Source organism: Sciurus carolinensis, chromosome 3 (assembly GCF_902686445.1).
Source record: "Sciurus carolinensis chromosome 3, mSciCar1.2, whole genome shotgun sequence".
Lineage (NCBI taxonomy): Eukaryota > Metazoa > Chordata > Mammalia > Rodentia > Sciuridae > Sciurus > Sciurus carolinensis.
Window position 1 is genome coordinate 109,682,196 of NC_062215.1, and position 27,455 is coordinate 109,709,650.

General features: G+C 39.9%; 1 protein-coding gene across 11 annotated transcripts in view; it reads left to right on the forward strand.

The window, feature by feature from the left end:
* Positions 1 to 27,455, forward strand: part of Tanc1 (tetratricopeptide repeat, ankyrin repeat and coiled-coil containing 1) — a 225,201-nt gene that overhangs the window by 23,149 nt on the left and 174,597 nt on the right. For 9 of the 11 annotated variants that reach the window (XM_047543761.1, XM_047543755.1, XM_047543758.1 and 6 more), the window contains exon 2: positions 8,887 to 8,993. The exons of 1 other annotated variant lie outside the window; for it this stretch is intronic. The gene's annotated coding sequence lies outside the window, so the exon portion shown is untranslated. Of the gene's footprint in view, positions 1 to 2,826; positions 2,951 to 8,886; positions 8,994 to 27,455 lie in introns of all 11 variants that reach the window. One more of the 11 variants, XM_047543756.1, reaches the window with a different exon arrangement.

Sequence of the window (27,455 nt, forward strand, 5' to 3'; positions counted from 1 at the left end):
TGTAGGTATGTAAGTATAGGAAAAAGCTGTATATATAGACTTCAGTACTCTCTGAGGTTTTGGGCATCCACTGGGGGTCTTGGAACATGTCCTCAGTGGATAAGGGGGACTGCCATATGGTATAATCACATGTACACTTTTTTGGTCACAGTATGTGTTATATATCTATTTGACACATGTATTCTATGCCAGGTTCTTACCTAGGTCATTTAAAATGGATATATGTACATAGAAAAAGTTGGAAAGGTCTTTGTGTGGTGGGATTTTCTCTTTAAAAAACTACCCTATGTCATTTTAATTATTTGTATATTTTGCAGTCCACATTTTTTATTGGTGCATTATAGTTGTACATATTGGTGGAATTTATTGTTACATATTCATAAGTGTACACAATATAACAATGTAGTACAACCAGTATCATTCCTGAATATTTCCTCTTTCTCTCCTCTCCTCCTTCCCTCTGGTCCCTTTCCTTTACTCTGCTGATATCCCTTCTATTTTCATGAGACATCACCCTCCCCTGTCATCTTTCCTCCCTGTCTCCTTTTTCCTTTGAAGCTTCCACATATGAAGAAAAACATAATGACTCTTGACCTTCTGAGTTTGGTTTATTTTGCTTAACATAATGTTCTCAAGTTCCATCCACTTTCCTGCAAATGACATAAGTTCATTTTTCTTTATGGCTAAAAAAACTCCATTGTACATATATATATGTGTGTGTGTGTGTGTGTATCTGTGTGTGTATATGTATATATATGCCACCTTTTCTGTATCCATCATTCATTGATGGACACCTAGGCTAGATTCATAGTTTGGCTATTGTGAATTGTGCTGCTATAAACATGGGTGTGCATTTATCATGTAATATGATGACTTTAATATTTTTTTCTTTTTGATGCTGGAGATTGAACTTGGGGCCTCATGCATTGTAGGCAAGCACTCTCTCCGAGCTATGTCCCCAGCCCTAATGACTTTAATTCTTTAGGATAAAAATACTGTGTAGTGGTCTACCTATGTTATATGGTGGTTCTATTCATAGTTTTTTGAGGAAACTCCATACTGATTTCCATAGTGGTTGTATTAATATAATCCATATTTTAAAAAACACAAAGTATATCCCTCAATTTAAAAAAATAAATACAGGAATATTCCCTTTCTCTTCTTTTCAAGTTTCAACTCTTTTAATTTTCTTATTAAAAATTTTATGTGAATTTCCAAAGCCCTCTTTTGGTTTGTCTGAAGAGAAGACATTACTGTTTGTCCTGAATTGCTTTACCCCATCACAGATAGTATGTGAGTGCCCACCATGTGAATGACTGCTGAGCTTCGTCATGTGTGTGTGACAGTGCAGGAAGCGAAAGTGGCCTCCCTGTATGTACCTTCCTAGGTATGTACCTTCCTAGGTTCTTTGACTGGACTAGGAATTAAATTAACACAAAAGAGATTAGTAGGGGAAACCATATTTAATCACACATGCATGGGAGTCCCATAAAATATGAAACTCAAACAAGAGTCAGATCATTGAAGATGGATGGTGAGAAGAAGGTAAAGAGAGGAAATACATGGTGAGTAGAGATCATCTTGTTATGCAGATAAAGTCCCTGAGGTAATAAAAGTTGTCTGGAGCAACCTTCTTCATGATACAGATACTTCACTAATTTATATTTCCTTTATAGATGCACATTCTTTTACAAAAGGACAACTTCTCAAAATGACCAGCTCAGAATACGCCAAGAAGTATGTTTTGGAGTAGCTTGTTCTGGTCTCCTATAGTCTTATTTTGAGCCCCACAACAGTTTCACTCTGTCATTTAAAGAGTATATAAATATTTAAACCACTTTAATATGAAAAAACTTTGGAGTGGTTTGGGAAGAGTATCTCTAGTACACTCTAATGTCTAATTTTAACTTTCCAGAGGAATTTCTAACTCTGGACAGAAGAGATTATAAACTATCAGTGGGCTCTAACCTTTTTTATTTGTTGTTTATAGATCACAAAATAGAATTGTTTGCAGTTAACTGTAGGAGCAGAATGTCTTTTGAGGGGAATGGGGAGAGGTGGAGAAAGGGGAGAAGGGAAGTGGAAAGTAAAGGAGGGATGCAAGTTAGAATACAAACTGGGACAGTCCTCAATGAGAAGGAAACAAATCAGTTTAGAAGTCTGTTTTCAATTCGAGGGTTTCATATTTTTAAAAACTGAAATTGTATTTTAAATTTGTAATTTTCTTCTTAAATTTAACTTTATAATCAAGTCAATTTGTTTTTGGATGTTTCGATATTTTGCTAACTTGTAAGTGGACTGCGTTGGGACTTGAGACTATGCTTCAGATTTTAAAGTTGAAATCTGGGCATCATGCATCAATTATTTTGAAAAGTAATTCCTATTTAGGAGGGAATCAATAAGATTTCTGTTTTTAATCTGTGGTATCTGAGGAATGTTTAAACCTGCTTTTGAGTTTGTTAAAACACGTAAAGGCACTGTTAGTGGAAAGGTGACAGTCTTGCTGCTGGACAGAGTGGGTGTGAGTTTAAATTTTGCCATTTCCAAACTGGCTGTGAGGATTGAGGGCGTGGCTTGTGTGAGGTACTTGTCTCCTCTCGGTTTTCAGCACATCCTGGTTCTTCCCAAGCCCTGACCGTAGCAGTGAGGACTTCCTAGGTGTGTTGCCAGGTGGTTTGTACAGCTCTCTCTGTACTCACATCATGTGTGATCTGTGTGAGCTGGTTGTGGAGGTGGCTGGCTAGCGGACCTGATGTTGTGTATTGAAAATTACTACACACAGAGAGCTTTACAACGTAATGGATGGTTACTGTGTGCTTGTGTTAGTCTGTATTGCAGAGCACTTTTTGTATGGGTGGAGCGTGAATTCCAATGAAAATGCGGACCCGGGCTCCCGATATCAGCCACTTGAGTGTTATCAAGTCTTCTGGAGGCTAAGCAGATCCCCCAGGTAATCCTCCCATTCCCACAGCACATTTTCAGAGGGTGGATTGTGAAGGAGGGTGGGAGGGATGCGTAGAAACTTTAAAACCGAGGCTCCTTGTCCACTCAGGGCTTTAACAACTTCTGTTTTCATAGAGTTGGATAAAGAGAACTCTTCCAGGTAGAGGAGCATTCTTATTAATACCTGTCTCTATTCACTTTGCTCCCTCCCCCTACCCCATGTGAGTCTTTCCTATCCTTTAACACCCACATTTCTTAGGACACCTTCCCAGGCAGCTCCCAGTTTCACCCTCTTCCTTCTGCCTGTTTGAAACAAGTTAGCACTGCCCTGTCCCTCCTGCCTTTGGGAGGGTCCTGGGGTGACAGCTGACCTGAGGGCTTGCATCCACAGCCTTTTCTTTTGCCCTCTGGTCTGAGCCTCTGCTGGTTGCTGTGCAGAGTTGCTGAACCAGTTTTCCTTTTTGACAGGACTGACACACTGTGTCTTATAAGAACCTCAGTAAGGTTTACCACTTAGCAGTCCTCTCGTGTTAAATTTTAATTAAAAGGGAGGGAAAAAAAGGAACATAAAAATAACTTGGTATAGGTCCTTCTTTCAGTGTTTTTCTTTTCACAGACACATTAAATAACATGCCATACTTTTTGTTAGAGCTTGATATTTTTGCACATATAATGTGTATGTATTTTCTCATACAAATATGTATTCTTCAGATGATTTCTAATGATTGTGTATAATTCATTTTCAGCTTGTTAGATATAATTTTTCAGTTATTTCCTTGTTTCCTGATTTTAAATGATACTGCAAAGAACATTGTCCTTCCAGTTTTATTGAACAACTTCCATCAATTAAGCAGCATTAACTTAATATAGTGGTTTTTTTTTTCAAATAAATTTGTAGGATCTGTTTATCTTATTAATATTCTAGCAATCACTGTGGCCTAGGACCCAGCTAAATGTCATAGGGTACATTTAGACACAAGTATTATGTAAAAGCATAAAGCAGAATTTGTATACAATAGGAAGTGGTATAGGATATATAAATAAATGTTTAGATAAGTTAGACACTAAAGAATATCAGTGTATTCAAATTAAAAAGATACCAGACAATAGCTCTTTGTTCTTCTGTGTGAAAGAGAAGAGAGAGAGAGAGAGAGAGAGAGAGAGAGAGAGAGAGTGTGTGTGTGTGTGTGTGTGTTTTGAGATGCAGAGTGTGACAAAGAATCTACCTATAACTGTAGGACATAGCCCTGAAGAATGTCAGACCACCAAGTATGGACCTTGTTAACTTTGGAAAATGATGTTTTGATTAAGTCTAGTGATAACAAACTGTACAGTATACACCATGTACTGTAGTTGGTAAAGTTTCTAGTGAGGCATGTGTTAGTTCTGAAACTGCTCTATGTGTAAACAGGGGTAAAACAAATAGTTAAGATAATGAGAGGGAAGTTATAGTAAGCAAAGGAAAAGACTGGAAGGAACCATTTGATACAGAATTAGGAGTCAGCAACATCAGTAGGAACTTAGGTTTAGCTTAATATTGATGCAGAAATAAATACAGATAAGTGTGCCTATGTGGGTTGGCTATACACAGGTGTTTCCTAAATCTGTCCACTGAGAAGGCTTAGTAGAAGTAGTAACAAGTAATAACAAGCCCTCCCACATTTGGTTCCTGAATACCATTCTCCAATAACAGTACCCAAGACTCGTTGGAGAAATGGGTAATTATAGATCTGGAGCATCTCATAGTGCCAGAAAACAAGGAAGTGCTCAAAAAACAAAGGATGTGGGCATGTCAAAAGGAAATAGGAGCTAACCTCAAGGAACTCATAAAAGCCAAAGCTGGACTAATTTGAGCAACAGAATAGTGTTGTACTGCATTGTAATCCATAGTATAATTTATAAATGTGTACATTTATACTAGGAGAAGAGACTTGGAGTTTCAGATAATTTGTGTAGGTACTTTCCCTTCCCTCCTTGAGTGTGGGCTCAACTTCCTGACTCTCTTCTAAGAGAAAGAGAATGGAAAGGGAAGAAAGAATAAATTTATTGTAGAGAAACCTGACAAACACTACCTTAATCAAGCAATCAGTTACCCTGACCAGTGGCATATTGTGCAGGTAGGACATGCTCCTAGCATGATGTCAGAAGGGCGCTTTACCTCTGTGGTCTCCCCCTAGGCCTGTAACCCCACCCTTAACCATTAGAAAAACCCAAACCCCAGACAAGTGCCCATGTGTCCCCAACTGAGGGATATTCTACAAAATATCAGACCAGCACTCCTCAAGACTGTTGAGGTCATGAAAAACGAGGGAAGATCGATTAACTATAACAGGCTGGAGGAGAAGGAAGTATGATAATTAATTACAAAGTGTGATGCTGGATTTGGATCCTGGAACAGAGACACACACATGAAATCTGGGGTTCAGTTTCTTTTTCTTTTTCTTTTTTTTTTTTTAGTATGTTTTGGTTGTCAGTGGATCTTTTTATTGTATTTATTTATTTGTGGTGCTGAGAATCAAACCCAGGGCCTCACACATGCCAGGCAAGTGCTCTACCACTGAGCCATAACTCCAGCCCAGTTTCTTTTTTTAAAAGGCACCAAAAATATCGCCACCCTGCAATATTTTATTACAAAAACATTCAAACATAAAAGTTCAAAGAAACGGACAGTGAACTTTCATGTACCCATCATATAGATTCTACCTTTAAGATTTTGCCATCTTTGCTTTATTGCATGTCTACCCATCAGCCCATCTTTAAACATAGTGTCAAGGTAAGTTGTACACATCAGTCCATGGACCTCCCCCCAACAACAAGAGACAAAACCTGTTTTAAAAGTTATTTTCTACATTCTCTTCAGGGTGGTTGTCCAGCACCTACCAGGTGTTTCACCTGGTTTGTGTTTGTGCCTCCTTCAGTGTCAGGATGGTGAAAAGTTGGAAAGATGTAGGTCATATAGGCACCTTCCAAGGTCATTGCAGATGTGTGGGCAGGTGAGCATGCTTGACAGACATGGATTATATGTGTGGGTGTTGGGGTATTGTGGGGTCTTTGAGCATCCAGGAACTAATAGCTGTTTTCCTGGAATGTGGGCAGCAATGAGGGTGCTATGGGGGCTGGGAAGACTGGTCTGGAACAGTGCTGAACTGCTAATGCTGATTTTGGAATGGGTAGTACTTGAGCATTTATCTGGAGGAAGCCTAAGGCCTACATCATTCTTTCCTTGCCTAGGGTCCCTTGAGAAAATAGGTAGAATGCCAACCAAGGAAAGGGACTTTAGTTCCGGAAGGGGTATGAGGACTGATCAGTACATCCATCAGGGGAGCGTGTAATTATGCAGAAAGGGCAGCAGTCACTCCCTGAAGGCCACAGAGCTGGGGCCGTGCCCAGAGGAGGACCTTCCAGCTGCTAACAGTAGCACTATTCAGTTTGGGTGCATAATGATTTTAAAGCTAATCAGGAACCGAAGCCTGAGGCTGGACAAACACAAATATCTTGTTGATGGAGCAAACATCTCGATTTTTTCAGATAGGAAGTTGCTGAGGAAGGTCGGAGTGATGTAATGGTGTGCACTAAGCTTTCATCCTTAAGCAGATGGGCCCCTGAGGAACCATCTGCAGCTCTCTGGGCCCTTGGAAATCACTTCCTATAAATTTAGTTGTCTAAGTTAGTTTGGAGAAATTAGTGTGTTAGCTATACCAGAAGTAAAACTAGACAAAGGAGGGAAATTTCCACTGGAGTTACCCACTTCCTCTTCTTCCCTTGCCTTATAAATAGATCTGAGATTTATTATTTTGGTCAACTTTCTTCCTTAGCACGTGAATATTGTTGCCTCCCCCAAATAGCCATCCAAAGTAAATGTTTCTTTCTCCTCTTAGGCTTGGATAACTGCATTTATCGCTACCTTAGCCAGTGTTAGCTGGGGCTTTTTATAAACCATCTTGCTATTTTGGGTTTTCTGTTTTTGTTGAGGAGGAAGTAGTGTTTTGTTTGCTTTTTTCTTTCATCAAAGGAATAGTTGTTCTGGAAAGGCAAGGGCAGGTGATGTTTCTCAGTCTAGGCCAGAGGAAGAAAGTATATGACATTATGTGTAAGTGGTGGATTATGGATCTTAGTTGATTTGTTTTTTTTGGGGGGGTATTGGTTATTGAACCCGGGGGCACTGTTTTAATCAACTTTTTTTGTTACTGTGACCAAAAAAGACCTGATAAGTACAATTTTAGAAGAAGAAACATTTATTTGGGGGCTCATAGTTTCAGAAGTCTTAGTCCATAGAAGTCTGGCTCCATTTCTCAGGCAAACCCTCTCTGACTGCCCAACAGCATACCCCCAACAACCCACCCCTTCCAGCCACACCCTACCTGCCTATGTTACCACTCAATTAATCCTCATAAGTGGATTAATATGCTGATTAGGTTAAGGCTTTCATAACCCAATTGTTTCACCTCCAAACTTTTTTGTATTGTCTCACTTACGAGTTTTTGGAGGATACCCAGTATTGAAACCATAACAGGCGATTTACCACTAAGCTACATCTGACCCTTTGTATTTTTTTATTATGAGACAGGATCTCATTTAAGGTGCCCAGGTTGGTCTCCAACTTGTGATCCTCCTGCCTCAGGCTTCCAAGTAACTAGGATTATAGGAGGTGCCCATGCAAACAGCTTAAATGACATTTTTAATAACACTTTTTTTTTTTTTGGTGGTGGTGGTACTAGGGATTGAACCCAGTGAACTTTACCACTGAGTTACCTCCTCAGTCCTTTTTATTTTTTATTGTGAGATAGGGTCTTGCTAAGTTACTGAGACTGGCCTCAAATTTGTGATTCTCCTGCCTCAGCCTCCACGACTAACCCAATAAAACATATTAATGAAAACATTTCAGAGCAGAAATCAGGATCCACTGTAACTCATGGTTTTATTTATTCAACAGTTATTGGTATACCAGTATGCACAGTGAGGATTTTCAGGAAATTGGTAGCTTCTGTTCTCAGGCAGGGAGCTACAGTCAGTGAAAAGAGAGAAGTGAGTTTATGGAGCCATGTGGAAGGCTTGAGAGGCAAGAGAGTCTGGCTTCCAGGAGGAGGTGATTTTTGAACTGCTTTTCAGGGGTGTGGCCAGGTGCAGTAGGGATTAGCTGAAGCTTGTAGTGTCTGCCTCAGAAAGTGTGACTGGAAGCAGGAGTGCAGTAGGGAAAGTCCCTTGGAGTAGTAAAAGGAAAGCCAGGGTAGGAGCCTGTGGGTGAGTAGGTGAGGAGCAGGGTAGGAAGCTGGGGTGCTGGTGATGAAGCCTGCTGCCTTGGTCTTCTGTGTGAAGTGGGAAAGAAGGGCATTTGCTAGAGCAGAATTGAGAAGGCTAAAAGCTTAAAACAGTTGTTGAGGGGAATGGAAAGGGATTTTTATTGGACTGTTGAGGGTCTTTCTGGTCTAAGAATTCTAGTGCAGTGGTATCTCTCTGTGTGGTGATGTGATAGTCTCTCTATGCTCTTTGGGTATGGGGTGTTGATGAGAAGAAACTGAATCCTGGTGCTGATATCCATGGTGTGGCCACAGAAGAGGGCTGCAGAACATCAAGGATGCTGGCAAGGGTGGGGGTGAGTTAGATGATTAGCAGTGGGGGCCACAAGGTCCCACATGCTCAAGGGCCACAAAAGAGTATAAGGTGAGGCTCTGGGAATGACAGGTTAGGGCCACAGTTTGGAGCCAAGGGCACCAGTAGTGATAAGATCTGCCCTCACTCATTGACCCTGTGCTCTTCTGCTCTAAGTGCCATAAACTGTCCACTCAACCCCACAAATAGATACTGACATTATCCCCACATGACCACTTATAGGCGAGACAACCTGAGCCCAGAAAGGGGAAGAAATTGTTTCAGGTCACACAGCTAATAAAAGATAGAGTTGGGATCTAATCCAGGTTGTTCTCTGTGCTCTTGTTCCTTTAGGAGCTGACTACTGGGCAAAACACCTATAAGGAGAAACGGTGGAAGAGAACCTTGTGAACTAAGGACTGCTCATTTATTCCCGGTGAATGAGAAGTTACCAAAAATAGGTAGGTGTTAGCGAAGAGCTGGGCTAGAGGGTGGAATGATTGTGAACAGTGAAAGCCCCAAGGATGCTCTTTTTTACCTAAGAAGAAAAATAGGCAGGAGCATACCCTCTCTGACTGCCCAGAGCTGCATTTGAACTAGCTCTTCCAGATGGAGAGTGTTAGAAACAGAGAGGAGGGAGCTGGTGTTCAGCAGGTGCAGAGTTTCAGTGGGGAAAGGTGAACGTGGTCAGTGGGTTGGTGGTGATGGTTGCAGGACAGTGTGAATGTCCTTGTGCCTCAGAACTAGACACATACCCAAATCATGGTTAAAACAGTAAATTATGTTAGGTTCATTTTACCTCTATAAAAAAAATAAGAGGTGGAGGAGGGGGGGAATGATAATCACCACCATTTACAAAACCTATTCCTGGTACAAATAGGCACTTATTAAATATTTGAATGTATGCTAGGGCTTTTACTAAGTGCTTTATGTGTATTTTCATTACTCTCAGAGATGAGGTAAACCCGGCTGTACATATGAGGAATCTCAGGTGTAGAGAGATCAGGCAAGTTGCCCAAGGTCAGACATCTGGGAAAAGGTGGAGGCTGGGTTATCCCAGATCCTCTTGACTCCAGAGCCCCTGTCTGTGTTCCCTAAGGACTTGAACAACAGAAAAAAGGTTCCAGAGGCTCTGGGGGAGGGGGAGGAGGAAGGAGAAAGTTGTTGCTAGAGGAAGGTCCTGGAATAGGGAAATGCTGGATGAGGAGACGAGGGTTGGGATTGGAAGTCCAATGGAAGGGACTGTCCTCCAGTGTTGGGTCTGGGCGTGTGCTGTGATGGAACTGGCGGTGAGTCCAAAGGGGGCTGGAGGTTACAGGGAAGCATGAGGACCCAGTGTTGGGGCATCTGGGATGTACAGTGGGAGGGGTTGCAGGTGTGGACTATGTGGAGACAGCAGCCCATTCTCCCTTTCTCCTCTTTCCTGAGCATCCCTCCTTCCTGCCCGTCAGCTCTGAAGTCAGCAACCTGATAGTGAATTGAAGTGCATCCATATGGGGAGGAGAAGGCAGTGGGGAGTACTGAATATTTTCTAATGCTGAGAGAAAATACCCCAGGCCAACCACCTGGCTTTGTAGACCATCAGCAAACTGCAGACATTTTGCCACAGATTTTCTTTCTTTTTAGTAGATGATTTGAAATACAGATATTAGGAATTGGATTGTTCCTGGTCCTCGTGAAGATTTTTGAGGTTGTGACCTAAAACTCCTAAGGCACGTCTAGTCTCTCATGGTGGCCTGTGGTATTTCTTTCCCCGCTGGTGGAGATGTGGGCCTGTCTCAGATATTTGGGTTTGGTGAGGTGTTTGTGAGGTGACCTAAGTTGTTTATAAGGGAAGTGCTCTCTTGAGAGTTCCTGTTATCATTCTACTTCTTGTGTTTACTTTGGATTCAGCAGGATTATTTTATTCTCTTGCTCGTGGTTTTAAATTCTGTGCTGAAAGGCAAGGCATGAGCCTTCTGAGCCCTGCTTTTCTGTGGTGACCATGGAGAGTGAGGTCTGTGATTATATAATAATTTTGAATAAGTAAAAAGATGTCTCATGGCAGGTCCTGGAAGGGCAACCTGGAAACAGCATCATTAGGGATTAAGTTGCACTGCAGTTGAATTTTGCAGCTGTCAGATGTGCCACAGTCATCCGCGGTAACCTCCAGGTGTAACCAGACCTGCACCAGCATCATGGAAAAGTGCTGGGAGCATCCAGAGCCAGGTGGGATGCTACCATCCAAAGTCCTCTGCAGAACATTTTTCACGGCTGTGCTCTTCTACCCTCAGCAGCTGGCCAGAGCCTAGAACTTTACAGCAGGGGGAGGGAGAGGGTGTTTGCTGGTGCCACATTCTCACCAGTCTTTTCACTGTTTTCCTGTCCTTCTTACCAGCTAAGGGACACTTACGGGCGAGGTGAAATTTGCCTTTAAAATGGGACTGAGATAATGATAACTAAAGTGGCTTTGGTTTTGGGAAATAATAATGACTAACATTGTAATAACTGGCTGTCTTCTGTGACTTCATGGAATTGCCTACCAGGCTACTTAAATAAGGGATTTTGTTTTCTCCTCTATATCCCTCAGCAAAAAATGGTGCCGCCCACATAAGTAGGCACTCCAGTGAATGGACTTACTATAGATAAGGATCCCAAGGCACAGAGAGGTACTATTGCTGTCCAAGGCCACACAGTTAACTGGATGCTTGAGAGCAGATAGATTAAGAAAGTGGAAGTCACAGAGAAAAAGTGTTTGCCTTCCTGACCTTTTAATAGTATTGACCACAATTTTAGAGGAGTCTCAGTTTTACAAAGGTGAAATTTTCCATCTATGAATAAATAATATTTTTGAATTTTATTAAAAAATATATAATTTTATATTTAAAAATACAGTGTTATAAGGATTAAGTCAGAAAGAACTTAGAATGATGTCTATATCTTGTAAGTGCTATGTATATTTGAAAATCTGTGTCATTTAATTTTTGAAGGGTATTTGCTTACTTTAATTTTGAAGCAAAGACAGAAATGTTTTTTAACTCTGGAGATATCTTTAAGGGTAGATCTTAGTGTACAACCACAAAAATGGGAAGTTATACTCCATGTGTGTATAATATGTCAAAATACATTCCACTATCATGTATAACTAAAAAGAATAAAAATAAAATTAAAAGTATAGACCTGAATAAAAAATATAATTTAGCATTTGACAGGAAAGCTAAGATTGAGGTCTGACTTTGGAATAAGAATATTGTTACCATCTAAACACTATGTGAAACAAAATAGCTATGACCCAAACAACTAGAATACAGCCTTTTAAATGGAATTGTCTATGGAGCACTAAGAAAATTAGGAAAAGTGTTAGCTTTCTCTTGCTATTTTGGTTGCCCGAGCTGACCTCAAACTCCTGGGCTTAAGCGATTTTCCTGCCTCAACTTCCTGAGTAGCTGGTGCTATGGGTATGGGCCACCATGACTGGCTAGCCCAGTAGTCTTTAAACTTAAAAAAAAAAAAAATTTTTTTTTTTTTTTTTTCCAGTCCTAGGGATTGAACCCAGCATCTCACACATGCTAGGGAAGTGCTCTAACACTAAGCTATTGCCCTAGACCTCCTTTAAACATTTTTGACATTGCAATTTTATCAGTAAAATACTTTTGCTCACACCTGCAACATGTGTATATTTATAAATGCTAATCACGCACTTGTTTAGTCATAAGCTGTTTGCATTATAAGATACACAAAAATAGAAATGAAAGAATAAGACAAGTAAATATGATCAGAAATTTTCATATTTCCTCACCCTTGGAAATCACCTCCCTCCCTCTACTTTGGAGACATCTGGTTTAGAAAGACAGTAATCTAGAGCAGGAAGCACACAGCATTTTTAAAAGGAGGGTTTGCTAGCTTTTGGAATGGTATGTGGATGAGAAATTGACAGGGAGGTAAACTGTCAGGCAGATTGAGTGTAGGATGATTGGGGAGTAAACCAGAAAGCTCTCCCTGGCCATCTGTCTAAAAGTGCTGGTGAGGTGTCACGAATCAAACTCCAGAGGATTAGCGTGTCCCCATTAGGACTGTCAGATCACTTCCTCATAACTGATAATGCTGGACACTGTGGTATAGGGGAAAGTATAGTTCATACATATATGCAGAAATGCTTTTAAATTTGAAAGGTATTTCAGTTATTTGAAAGGAATAGATTCAAGTGGGAGTGGTAAGAAAGCCAAGTTAACTGTTTGAAAGTGAGGAAAGTAGAAAGAAGATGAAATTTGTGACTAAGCCTTGGGGAGTTGTGAGTGGACAGAGAATGTGACGAGGGACTGGGCGGAGGCTGGCTGAGAACTCTGGAAAGGCAGGAGTGGGGTGCTTATTCTCTTTATTGTGGAAAATTTGCTGGTAGATTAGTCTAAGTTTCCCCCACAGCTAATTTATTCTAAGATTGCCAAATCCGTTACCTGTTTCTGGATTCAAAAGAATCGCATGAAGGGAGACTATCAAAATAAACCACACTCTGCTCCCTTGGGGAAAGTCCTATAGCAGAAGTCCAGGGCAGAATCCATTAGCCTTGCCACATCAGTAACCACCTCTGGGCAAGTATTAATCAGTGGAAATTTATTTGGGATGATGACTGGTGTAGGCTGATTGTTCATATTTTGCTATTGATCTTCTGGACTGGGTTTAACTAATGAAATAAGTTGACAGTTTCAGACAGATTTAGAAATCAAATTATTGCTGAAGAACCAAAAGAAGGCTGGAGAAATGAATGATAGATTGACCACTTTCATTTTCACTTAAAAAAGTGTTTAAAACAGTATTCTTAGACCTGAAAAGAAGGTGGAATTGACAGCATTTCAAAACTGGTAAGATTTTGTGGACTATTCACAAATAAAAGATGTAAGTGTTGTTGGAGTATTTTTAGCAGAAGTATTTTGCAATCAAGAAAAGAGCCTCTTCTGGAAATAGGTGGACCAGAAATTAAAGAACCTAAGGAAATATTAATCATGGACCATTGGTGGATACCTTCTAGTACTTCAGGAACTTCTTAAACAATTGTTATATAGAGACCTAGTCTTTGGCAATATTCAGCTCTAGAGAAATTTTCTTTAGTGATAGTTATATTATCATTCAGAGAGCACTGGTAGTAAGTATTCCTATCCTTAATTTTACATAAAAATTTTACATAAAATTGTAACTTAACTGATTACTGTGGCTGAGATGGGAGGCAAACTGAGAAACTATGAAATAGTAGTTGGCAAATCTTAGAAGTGACCAAGATAGAAAATGATAAAATAAAGATGTAGGGTTGCTGAGTGTCCTTCAGAAAAATGGCCTCATTGACAATGATCAGTGACCAGCGCTGTTGATCCCAGAGCCACTGCTCATGGGAGAGTTGCCTTTCTGATCCTTAGAGTGGGAGGCCCTGGGAGTGCCCAGTGGGGTCCTGGTCTCACCATTGTCTGTACAGTGAAAAGGATTTAATACCAGCAGTGACTCTAGTTGACAGATTATAATCTGCCAAATCCTATTTCAAGAATGTGGGAAAGAGACAAGAGTCAGAACTACATGCTTGTAGAAATGAATGAAGAGCTTTAAATTTTTTTCTGAGTGACATTTGGAAGATACTTTTCACATTGGATCTCAAATACCTCACTAAAAATGAAAGAAAGGCTTACTGGAATAATCTCTGAAAGCTCCTTCTGGTTCTGAATGAACATGTCCATTCTGAGCAGATGAGGATGGGCGGGGACTTTTATTTAACACTGCCCTGCTATGTACATTGCAGGTGCTTTATGTGCAATAGTCCCTTTAATCCTTCATTGTATCATTTGTTCTAAAATCACACATACTAGCTAGGAATATCACTATTCCCATTTTGCAAGTGAGGGTGAGCAACAGTACACTTAACTGCTGCTACATAAGTGGCTGAGTGGAGTACCTTGGGAAATGGTCCTAATAAAAGTAACAGTGATTCCCCAAGTTTTGAATGGAATGAAATAAGTCAGTGTTTTGGGAATTCATTTTGTTTTCTCTATTTCATTTTCTCACAGATGAACTTAGAAACAAAATAAACTTACTAAAGATAGCAAGATCTCAAATTCTGTGTCTTGAAAATGAAACATTCATTTTTTTTTGATTATTGGAATTTAAGGTGGAGACAATGAATGCTACTTCAGTTTTCTGAGTTTTGAAACAGTTCTGAGAGATAAGTGGAAAGAAGACATAAAGAATTCAAATTGCACTTGTTTTTTTACTAATAGAACTAAAATTGGAGAATATGACTTAAATATTTGTAAAAATGATTTCAATATGTGTTGTCTTAGTTTTCTGTTAAAGTAACAAAATGCCCAAGACCAGTTAACTTATAATGAAAAGAAGTTTATCTGGCTTATGGTTCTGGAGGTTGGTAAGTGAAGAACATGGTGCCAGCATCTGCTTGGCACCTAATGAGGGCTTTATTTGCTGCTTCATTACATGGCAGAGGGCATCACATGGGGAGAGAGAGCAAGCATGCCAACTCCAGCATGTCTTCCTCTTTGTATAACACCTCTAATACTGTCTTGGGTCTCTACCCCCTATGACCTCATCTAACCAGTTACTTCCTGAAGATCTCTCTTCCAGATTGCATTAACAGGGGAATTTGGGGATTCACTTTCCAAGGTGTGGACTTTTGCAGGACACATTCAAACCACAGCATGGGTCAGCAGTGGCTTCCTAATACAGACTTGCCTGCCTGCTTGCTGGCAGTGTTGTACTGTCAGGGCTTCCTTCTCTGGAGGCCATTCACAGATAGCCAGAGGTGTACCAGGACTTCAGCTTGCGCTTCCCGAGGGAACTTGGCACCCAAGAAAAAGGAGGGAAGGCCTGGGCCCCCACCTGCAGTTTCTGTTCTAAGCTTTGTGGATTTAATCACTAGGACATCAAGGAAGGGGAGAATGAGAGGCCAGGAGAGGCCCAGAAAGTGAGCTCAGAGTGGTGATATCCTCATAAAAGGAACAGGAACCAGGCAGACCCTGGGCCACATATTAAGTGCTCTTCTGTTTCCCAAAGCCCACATCATTATGGATAAAGTGTTTTCTTTTCCCTGAGATACCAGCTTTTGTAGAAGTGAAGATGGGTTAAAAAAAAAACAAAAACAAAAACAAAACAAAACAAAACACCTAACCCCCTAACCTTACTATTGCCAAGGCCAATGCTGCTGTGGTTTCTATTTTAATAGAATATTCTGGCATATCTTACTCAGTGTTCTAAGAAAGTCACTGTATGTGATTGTGCTAGTAGCAATGTCTTTCTGAACCTGAATTGAAACATATGCTTTTGGAACCTTAGAATACCTTGATGTTTACAGTGTTTTGGGGAGATGGTGAATAAATGGAAGACTCATGTAAACAAAAGCTGCCCATTACCACTATGGCAGAAGTCTCTGCCATGCAAGAGGTCCAGTTTTAAAGTTTCTTCCCATCACATGCTAGTTTTTCCTCATAGGAATGGCAGATATTCAAACTGAAATTTTTTTGTGGGCAACTGGCCTGTCAATTTCTGAAGCAACATTTTTATTCAACAACAAGTAAAGCAAATTTGCCCAGCTAAATTATTCATAAGAATTACAAAACTTGTCACTTAGAATGAATGTTCATATATTCAGGTCATTTAGGAGGCTGTGGTTAAAAATAAAATGACCTAAATATATAGCTCTAGTTTTTTTTTTTTTTTTTTAAAGGGAAGTTTAAGCTTTTAATTTTTGTTTGACATTGGTCCTAATTCCGTTTCTATGGGGAATGTAAGTAGCTACTCTGTCAGTGTTCCAAATAAAGACAAGTTCTTCTCTTCTTAGTGGATTTTTCATCATATTTGTAGCTCTATTTTTTAGCCAGGTTATATAAATTTTATTTCTTTTTTGACATGTGAGAGGTATCTATGTGAATGATAGAGAAACTGGAAAAAGTTGTGACCTAATAACTCTACAAGAATAATTAAAGATAGGACTGGGGTTGTGGCTTAGTGGTAGAGTGCTTGCCTAGCACATGTGAGGCACCTGGGTTCCATCCTCAGCACCACATAAAAATAAATAAATAAAATAAAAGATATTGTGTTCATCTACAACTAAAAAAGATATTAAAAAAAAAAGAATATCTGAAGATAGTTGGTTAATTGTTCTCATCACTCCTTTTATAGTTTAAAGGAAGGGGCAATTGAAATATGAACTTGTCCCAGTCTGTTTTTGGGCAGTAACTGGAGCATAAAATGTTGAAAATCAATTATGTATTTAGGGAGAGAAACAGGCTGACATATTGAAGGCATATTGTGTTCTTTTTGGTGGACAAAGCAGGGTAGTTACATCATTTTCCTCTAGTGAACTTGTGTCCTAAGAGTGTGACAGAGAATAACACATTCGATGGACCCAAACTTCACAGAGCTTAAGAGTATTTATCACATACTTATCATTGGTCTTGGAAAAAAGTTTGGTCTTAAATTGGCTCAGTTTTTTTGTTGTTATTGTTGACTGATAAGCAAAGAATTTGGTATTTTTATCTTATACATATTTGTACATGATTTATTGTAGTGCACTGTATGTTTCCCATGCTAGTTAGGTGGTAAGGTCTTTGCAGGAGAGGGAAGCAAGAGTTTGAGATTTCTCCTGGGACCCCCCTGTGCCTGAAATGGTGCTGACTGGCTCCATAGCCGATTGTGGATTTGTGGAATGTTTTCATGGATTTGTCTTATATCCACTTGATAGGAGAGGTACCTGTGCACTGGGTAGTTGTCTCTGAGGCCACCATAATTGATAAGCAACTGTACTAGTTCATTTGGACTTCTGTACAAAGTATCATAAACTGAATGCCTTAATAACAGAAAGTTACTGCCATGCATCCTGGCACACACCTGTAATCCAGTGAAGTGAGAGGCTGAGGTAGAAGGATTGCATGTTCAAGGCCAGCCTCAGCAACCTGTTGAGACCCTGTCTCAAAATAAAAAATAAAAAGGACTGGGGATGTAGTTCCATGGTAGAGTGTCCCTGGGCTCAATCCCCAGTATCAAAACAAAGACAGCAAAACACACAACAGAAAGTTATTGTCTCTGAGCTATGGACAGTAAAAATCTGGGGTCAAAGTGTGTACAGGGATGGTCCTTCTGAGGCCCTGTGAGGAAAGGGTCTGGATCTAGCCTCTCTCCTTGGCTCTAGGTTGCTGTATTCTCTTCATGTTTTCCCTCTATGCCTGTCTGTCTCTGTGTCCAAATTTCCCCATCTTATAAAGACACCATTCACATTGGGTTAGGGCCCACCCTGATGACTTTTTTTTAACTTGATTATGTAAATACCCCTTCTCTAAATAAGTTCATATTCGGATGTCCTGGGCAGTAGGACTTCCACCTGAATTTGGAGGGAGAAGGGCATAATTCAACCTGTAACAGAGAGATCTGGGGGTCACCGTCTCTGTCTTCTTATTCAGTGCTTCTCCAGCTTTGTTTTATAAATATCTGATACTTATTGGTTGTTTGGTTATATGTAACTTGGACAGGAAACCCAAATATTCTTGTCCAGAAATTTCCTTCTCCACTCCTTAGCTTTCTGCTGGACTGGTTTATACATGGGAGCTTCTTAGATGGCAGCAGTTTTGCTTGAGGCTTTTTCTCAGTGAATTTTAAAAACATTTATCTTTTCCCTGTTTGATCCTTAGAGTATAAAAATACTTGTCATTTGATGTTCACGTTGGTTTTTAAGAGGATAAATTGTGCGCTTTGCCTATGATCTTTTCTCTTTTAGTCTTTTTGGAACACTTTTTTGTGTTCTCACAGGGGAAAATGATCAGTGTTTGAGGGTTTATTATATAGGACATACAGCCACATGGGGACTTGGTGTCTTAACTGTCAGGCTGCACTGGAAATCAAGGTGCCAGGTAGTTCCTCCCTAAGTTGGGTTGGTACTCGGTATGTAATATTGAGAATTTGAACGATATTGTACCTATCATTTCAAATTTTCACTTTTTTTTTTTTTTTTTTGGGTGCTGGGGATCGAACCTAGGGCCTTGTGCTTACAAGGCAAGCACTCTACTGACTGAGCTATCTCCCCAGCCCCACAAATTTTCACTTTTATTTTAAAGACTCTTTAATGCCAAAAAACACTGGTGCCAAAAAGGCATTATAGTTTAGGAAATTTCCAAATTTAGGGAAATTTCTTCTTGGAGCTAGATGCAGTCTGCCTGTCTCAAGATTATAAACTCATAAGGGATAGCCCTCCCTGTCAGTGTTAGGAAACAGATATTTGTAGTGTATCCAAGCTGGAAGATTGTGAATACATACTGGGTATATTTATTTTGTGTGTGTTTCTTAGATTAACTGTAGTTCACAAAGTAATTTTAAGTTTGCTTTTATTTCACATGCCTCTGTGTGTGTGTGTGTGTGTGTGTGAGAGAGAGAGAGAGAGAGAGAGAGAGAGAGATTAATGCCTTAGAAGGTGGTAGCATATGGAAATGTAAAAATAAAGATCCTGATTGGGACAGTTTAGGGCATTCTCTTGTGTATGTTGATTTGCAACCGGGTTATCTTAGTTTTTATGTGCATTTTGAATACTATTATAGAACACTTGTGGATCAGAATCTCTCATCAGGGTAGCCCAGCATCCCACAGTTCAAAGGCAACCAGTTAAGTGGTACTTGGCAAGAAACCTCCATTTTGTTTATTTGTTGAGAGAAGAGAGAGAACCAGAAGCCTATGTGGACATTTTGTAATGAAGGAAGAATGGCCCAACTGCTGTGGACAGGTATTGAAAGTTGATCTCGCCAGCCGCATACTCTATTTGCTACAGATTCATTCCCATGAGACCTCTAGATCCAAAAGAAGGCCACTGTTGTGAAGCACAGCTGTTAAAATACTTAATACTGTTTTCTCCGAACTGTTACGGGATGTACAGTATGTGGCCTTTGAGGACATGGATTTATGGTGATTTAGAGTAACTTTAGGATCATTAACATTTTACTTTTAGCAAATAGCTAAAAGTAGGCTAGAGTAATTCCTTTTTTAAAAATTGTGCTAAGATATATATAACAAAATTTGCATTTTAATCCTTTTTAAGTGTGTCATTGAGTGACGTCAAGTACCTTCACATCACCCATCTCCAGAATTTTGTCATCCTTCCAAAGAGAAATTCTATACTCATTAAATAATAGCTCCCCATTCCCTTTCCTCCAGCCCGGCTAACCTCTGTCAGTATGAATATTCTGATTCCAGATGCCTCATACAGTGGAATTCTGTATTTGTCCCTTTGTGTCTGGCGGCTCTAGTTATCCTTAAGTTTTATTTGTCTAACTTTTACCATATGCCATTTTCATTTTGATCATAAAATAATTTGGCAGATAACTGTAGAATATTAAAGCTCTGGGACAGAAATCTGAAACTCTTATGCCTTCAGGGCCAGAAGGTAGTAACATCTAATATTTATAGAGTAGTTACTGTGTATCAGGCTCAGCTCCAAGCACTTCACAGGTAATAACACATTTACACCAGCCCTGTGAGGCAGATGCTATTAATAGTACCTCAGCTTTGCAGTTGGGAAACTGAGGCTTAGGGAGATGACTTACTTGCTTAAGATAACTAGTATTTGTTAGAGCGGAGATTCCAGCATGGTCACCGACTCCAGAGCCCAGCACTCCTGAGAGCTCCTTGATTATGTATAGGTGCAGGTACTGGACAAGGGAAACAGTTGCCCAGCTGGCCAGGCAGTGAGCTAAGGGTGAATGGCAGCCATCCTCAACCTGGTATTGGGGTTAAGGTAGTGGTGGAAATAGAGATTCTGCTCAAATATGCAGGGCATTGCTGAGTGGGAATGCAGGATGATATTGCTAACACTTCCATGTTTTCAAGAAAAGCTGGAAGTCCTTATTCATGAATAACCCCCTGATTTCTAAGTGTGGGCAACCCAATTCAGTTAAATAAAGCAAGACCTGAGGTGGGGTCTTGCTGATCTTTGCTTCCCCAGCTGCAACTTTGATATCACAATTTCCAGTAAATGTGTGCTGAGCGATGAGGCTTTACAGCACTCAAGGTTTCTTCCCGAGTGCCACCAAGAGTTCACTGAAAGTCTAATTTAAAACAAAACAAAGCCGGTTGATTTTGAGAGTCTCATATCCTTTCATGTAGAGCTTCATAATTTATTGTTTCATTTTGGGCTCCTTTGATTTAACAATGCTGATTAAAATAGGGCTTTAAAGTGGTTTATTTTTTTTCCCTTTAGAAAATGTCTCACCAGAGAAATTTGGATATAAGCTGTGTGTAACACATGCAGACCTAAACCTCCCTGTTTTAATACCAGCTGCCAGCATTTATGACATGCTTACTATATCCTACCCACTGTGTTAAGGGTTTTACATGCCTTATTTCTTTTACTGTGGAGTCAATCAATCACAAATTTGTATTGAATTTTAGAAGTGGAAGGAGTTGAACTTGTCTAATTCAATTTACTGACTTACCATGTGAAGTCAATCAGGGCCAACCAATTTAAGAGAATAGTCCAAGGTCATATGCCTGTTGTATGGTATATCCAGAACCCTTTAGACATGTTCATCTTTCATTTTTCATGGTCTGTGTCCAATTGTATATTTGTATGTACATTTATTATTATTATTATTATTATTATTATTATTATTATTGTTATTATTCTGGGAATTGGACCCAGGGGTGCTTTACTGCTTAGCTACAGTCCCAGGCCTTTTATAATTTTTTTTTTTTATTTTGAAACAGGGTCTCACTAAGTTGCTAGTCACATATTGGTCTTGCTGAATTGCTCAGGCTGACCTCGAAATTGGTCTTCCTGCCTCAATGAAAGGGCAGCTGGGCATGGTAGTGCATTCCTTTAATTCCAGCCATTCGGGAGGCCAAGGCAGGAGGATTGCAAATTCAAGGCCAGCCTTGCAAATTAGGGAGAGGCTCTCTCTAAATTAAGACTTAAAAAAGGCCTGGGAATGTAGCTCAATAGTAAACCTCTGGTTTCAGTCCCAAGTACCAAAAACAAAACAAACAAAAGAAGCTGGATGGGCAAGGATGCCCTCAGCCTTTTATAAGGCACTAGGGCAGATCCCTCATAACTTCCCCACTAGCCCACCTTTTCTTTTCCACTCTACTGGGGATTAAACCAGGAGCATTCTATTTGAGTTACTTCCCTAGCCCCTGCTTTGGTTCCAGACAGCCTTCTAAATTGCCCAAGTTGGACTTGAACTTGTGATCCTCCTGCCTCAGACTCCCAAATAGCCTTCTAAACAGCCTGGATTATAGGCTTGTGTCATAGTTCTGGCCCACCTTTTCTTAATAGAGTAGTTTCACCTTTGTTTTGGGAGATACGTCTGCGACTCCCAGTGGATGCCTAAAACCTTGAATAGTACTGAGCCCTCTATATACCATACTTTTTCCTATATATACATACCTATAATGAAATAGATTAAAAATAATATTAAAAATTAATACTAGAGCAATTATAACAATATACTAGTACCACAGTAGCTGATAATTGAGATGAATACTGACTAATAAGTGGATAGCATACATAGTGTGGATACACTGGACAAGGGGATTATTCACACCCTGAGTTGGATTGCATATGATTTCATCACACTACTCAGAACTGCATGCAATTTAAAACTTATGATTTATTTCTGGAGTTTTCCATTTAATATTTTTGGATTACAGTTGACTGAGAGTAACAACCTGCATAAACCGAAACTGAAATTGGGGGATTCCATTACTGTCATGTTGGGTATTATGTTCCACCATATGAATTTGGAGGGTCATAGATGTTTAAACCATAGCACTTTGGTAGTATTGATGTGGATTTGCATCATCTGTTGTGCCTTTGTGAGATGCCTGGGGTTTGGAGTTTTCTGTGGTTAAGAAAAGAGATCCAAAGTACACTCATACATTGCTGGTGGTAATGCAAATTGGTACAATCATTATGGAAAGCAATATGGAGATTCCCCAGAAAACTTGGAATGGACCTACCATTTGACCCAGCTATCCTAGTTCTCAGTTTATACTCAAAGGACTTAATATTAAAATCAGCATAGTACAGTGATGCAGCCACATCAGTATTTACAGCAGCTCAACTCATAATAGCTAACTATGGAACCAACCTACATATTCTTCAACAGATGAATAGATAAAGAAATTGTGGTGTGTGTGTGTGTGTGTGTGTGTGTGTGTGTGAGAGAGAGAGAGAGAGAGAGAGAGAGAGAGAGAGAGAATATTACTCAGCTTTAAAGGAGAATGAAATTATGGCATTTACTGGTAAATGGATGGAGTTGGAGAATCACTTGCTAAGTGAAATAAGCCAATCCCAAAAAACCAAAAGCTGAATATTTTCTCTGATATGTGGATGCTAATTCACATTGCCCCCGACTCACCCAGGGAAGAATAGAGTTACTTTAGATAGAGGGGAATGAAGGGAGTAGGTATGGGGGTAGAAAGGAGAGCAGAGTGAAACAGACATTATGACCTCATATACATATATGACTGCATGACCAATGCGATCCTACAGCATGTACAATCAGAAAAATGAGAAGTTATACTTCATTTTTATGATTTATCAAAATGCATAAATGCATTCTACTACCATGTATAATTAGAACAAACTTAAAAAATCTTAAAAAAAAAAAAAGAGATCCAAGCCCTTGCCTTCTTAGCAGAGGACCCCAAACTAAATGATCTGATCATCATACAGATAACAATGTAAATGAGAATGTAAAGGAGAACTTTTAACTTGAAACATAATTTTCATATAAATGATACAGTAAATGATACAGTAATCATTACATTCATTTGAAAGTTGACCTTTGGCCTATACTTTGATAAACATCAGTGGTTTTCAAAGCTCTTGTTTCTAATGGCTCGAGAGTGAGGGCAGGGTTTGCACCCTTTTCATTCAACTGAAAATCATCTGGTCTTCTCTTTTCAAAAGTTATTTTCCTGATGGCAAGAGTGATCTATATTTCTGCTTGGCATTTTAAAAAACAAGAGTAATTTAATTCAAAAATTTGCTGAACACATTTAAAATAAAATAGTAAATTAATTTATCTAAACCTAATCAACTACACTGAAATTGATGTTGATGTAATAGCTGAACTTCAGATGATTTTACCCCCCAACTCAGTGTACCTCTTCCATATTCAAAGAAGATTTCTCTAAAGTTTAAAAAAAGTACAGATGCTACTCAACTTTTGTTGGAATGGTTAGTCCTAATATACTCACAGTGTGTGCAAATTGTCAGTTGAAAAATAATTTAATAAACTTAGCCTATTGAACATCAGAGCTTAGCCCAGTCAGCGTTAAACATGCTCAAAACACTTACCTTAGCCTACTGTGGGCAAAATTACCAACACAAAGCCTATTTTATAATAAAGTATTGAGAATCTCAGGCACACACAAGTGAGCATTTTGTAGACATGATGGGATGCAAAACACAAAGCACAATATCCAAAAAGCTGCCAGCAACACAATTCACTATAGAGTATGAGTTGTGGGCCCAGGTGGTCACATGGTGACTGGGAGCCGCTGCTCACTGCCTTTGCCCAGCTTCAAGACAGAGCGTATCAGACCACATATTGCTAACCTGGGAAAAGATCCAGATTTACAATGGATCCAATTTACTGTGGTTTCTACTGGATGTATATCACTTTTGCATCATCATGAAATTGAAAATCATAGGTCAAACTGTTACCAAAAGCTTGGTCCTTGTCCCTAATGCCAAACCAATAATGAGGACATGGTTTTGAGAAAAAGGAAAAAGTTTTATTGCTTTGCTAGCAAAGGAGGGGCCCAGGAACTCTTGTCTCAGAGGCTGTGATTCTGCCCATCAAGGGGAATGGAGGCTTTTAAAGAGACGATTCAAAGGCTACATTCCATATTCTCTGTCTGGAGTTATAATGTACTTGTTAATTCGGGAAATAGTCATTTCTGAGATCTTATGGTGCCATCCCCAAAGTCTGGATTACTTCATTCCTGTGGTGGGTATGAGCTGAAGAGCAGATAACTCTGCCTAGGATGGGGAAAAAAAGTAATCCTGTTTCCTCAGAGATTAGGGATGGGGAGAGATCAGGGAGGAGCAGGGAGAGAGGAAGAGAAAGAAACATGTCCATTTTAAAAATAAGTTGCAGTGGCAGAGCAGCAAGGGCTACATTCAAAGCACAAAGTGGACCACTGTTACAAAACCATGAGAAGTCAAAAATATTGATGAACCTAGTATAAGAATCCAGATTACTGTGACTTCAAAGTTCCTCTTTTTTTCGTTTCACAATATTGTCCACATGAAAGAAGAGAAGTGTAAGCCATACAATTGACATATATTTGAGAGCTAGGGTGTGTGATAGCAGCCATAAGTCAAAAATTTGAGAAAGAATGGAAAGAAGTTAGGCATAGTGTGGTTCACAATTGTAATCTCAGCAATTTGGGGAGGCTAAAGGAGGAGGATCTCAAGTTTGAGGCCAGTTTGGCCAATTTAGGCAAGACCCTGTCTCAAAACAAAAATTTTAAAAAGGTCTGGGGTATAGTCCAGTGGTAGAGTGTACCCCTGGGTTGGATCCCTGGTACTGCAGAAACAAAATAAAACAACTATGAAAGCTGGGTATGGTGGTGCACACCTGTGATTGAGCTAAGGCAGGAGGATTGTGAGTTCAAAACCAGCCTCAGCAATTTAGCAAGGCCCTAAGCAACTTAGTGAGACCCTGTCTCAAAGTAAAATATAAAAAGGACTGGGGATGTCTCAGTGGTTAAGTGCCCCTGGATTCAATCCCCAGTACCAAAAAGCAAACAAACAAACAAACAAAAAACCGGAGAGGACACAGAAGACTGCTGACAATTTTCCAAGAAATATTAATGGGGAAATAAATATCATTTTCATAATTTCAAAACCGTGAAAGAAGAAAACCCCAGATGTACCTGGTCTTACTTGCTCACAAAAACCTTTAGTGGTGTTTCTGCTTCTATTATTGAAAACCTGAAGGCTGACGGAGGGAAAGGGACTCCTTGGATGTAGCACTGTGTATCAGGGGAAATGGTCAGATTGCCACCCTTTCTTATCTAGGTGCCCTTGGTGGTCTGTGGCTGAGGCAGGAGAGGTGAGCACCAGACATGTACAATTACTTATTACTTGGCACCTTGTTATCTTGTACATGGTCGCAGCTTTGGACTGAAGCCCTCAGTAGTCTAGAATATGTGGGACAGGAGTGGAATGTGCACTGACACACACAAACCTTTCTCCTAAGTGTGTGCCCAGGGCCTTTTGTCTTTGACCAGGAGGCCATTTGAAGTAAGAGTGTGGCCAGAGGTTCTGTGCATAACAAATGACAAGCTGGGAATTAGAAGTAGAGGACAGAGAAGCCAGCAGGCTTGACTGTGTAAGGACATCAGCATGGTAAGAATGTAACTGTGGACCTGAAAGACCTTCGTAAGATCCCTTGGCCAGGCAATACCTGGGTTTTATACTGGGCACGGTGGCACACACCTGTAATCCCAGTGGCTTAGGAGGCTGATGCAGGAGGATTGTGAATTCAAAGCCAGCCTCAGCAATTTAGCGAGACCCTGTCTCTAAATAAAATATAAAAAAGGGCTGGGGATGTGGGTCAGTGGTTAAGCACTCCTGGGTTCAATTCCCAGTACAAAAAAAAAAAAAAAAAGCAAACCAACCAACCTGGGTTTTGTAAGGACACCAGGCTAAGTTTTGTTCATATCCCAAATACTTATTAGGTGCATAGCATATGCCAGGCCCCTGGAATATGATGACAAAACATTATGGTTCCTTCCTTGTTCACTGTGGGGGAGTGCTGTGGTTTCATAAGCAAATGCAGGATAATAAGAGATACATAGTGAGATGAATGGGATATAGTAGGAGCACAGGAGAAGCTGAGGCCTCTGCTTTGGAGTGAAACGGTTTTAGGGAATGAACAGGAATTGTCCAGGTGGAGTAAAGGGATTACAGGCATAGAGAGATCTGTGACTTTTGGTAAAGTACCCTGAATCCAGGCAGCAACTTAAGAGGAAACTTTATGCCAAATGGAACAACCCAGAGCTTTTAAAAATTATCATCAAAATTGTCAAAAATATGTAAGTAGTGAGGTACATAACTAACCACCATGTACATGTTCACCAACCATTTTCAAATATCAACATGTTATGCATTGGGTGTGAGGTATCTCCCAGAACTCACATGTGAGACAATGCAAGAAGGTTCAGAGGAGAAATGATTGGGTTCTAAGAATCTTAACCCTATCAGTGAATTACTCCCCTGATAGGGATTAACTGAGTGGTAACTGAAATGGAGAAGGTGGGCATTGGGGTGTAGCTTGGGGTGTACATTTGAATCAGGAGAGTAGTCTGTCTCTCTGCTTTCTGATCATCATGTGAGCTGCTTCCCATTGCCACTCTCTCCTGTCATGATGTTCAGCCTCTCCTCCTGCATGGAGGAATGGAGCCAGCCTTCTATGGACTAAGACCTCTGAAACCGTGAACCCTAAAATAAACTTTTCCTCCTCTAAAATTGTTCTGGTTGGGTATTTCAGTTGCCTCAGTAAAAAAAGCTGACTAAAACATTTTGCCAATCTTATTTCATTAACCCCACATTGTATTTCTGTGGTAGAAGAAGCTTATTATTTTTTATTGCATACATTTGAAGTGAACAACATAATATTTTGATACACAGTCATGCACCACATAACAATACTTTGGTTCGCAATGGATTGCATATACCATGGTGGGCCCTTAATAGTATAATGGAGCTGAAATATTCCTGTCACCAAGTGGTGTTTTATAGCTGTTGTAAAGTTGTAGCACATACATTACTCATATGTTTGTGTTGCTGCTGGTGTAAATAAACCCAAGATGCCAGTTGTATAAAAGTATAGCACATACACTTATGCACAGTGTATAACACTTGATAATAAGTAGCTAAGTTACTGGTTTATGTATTT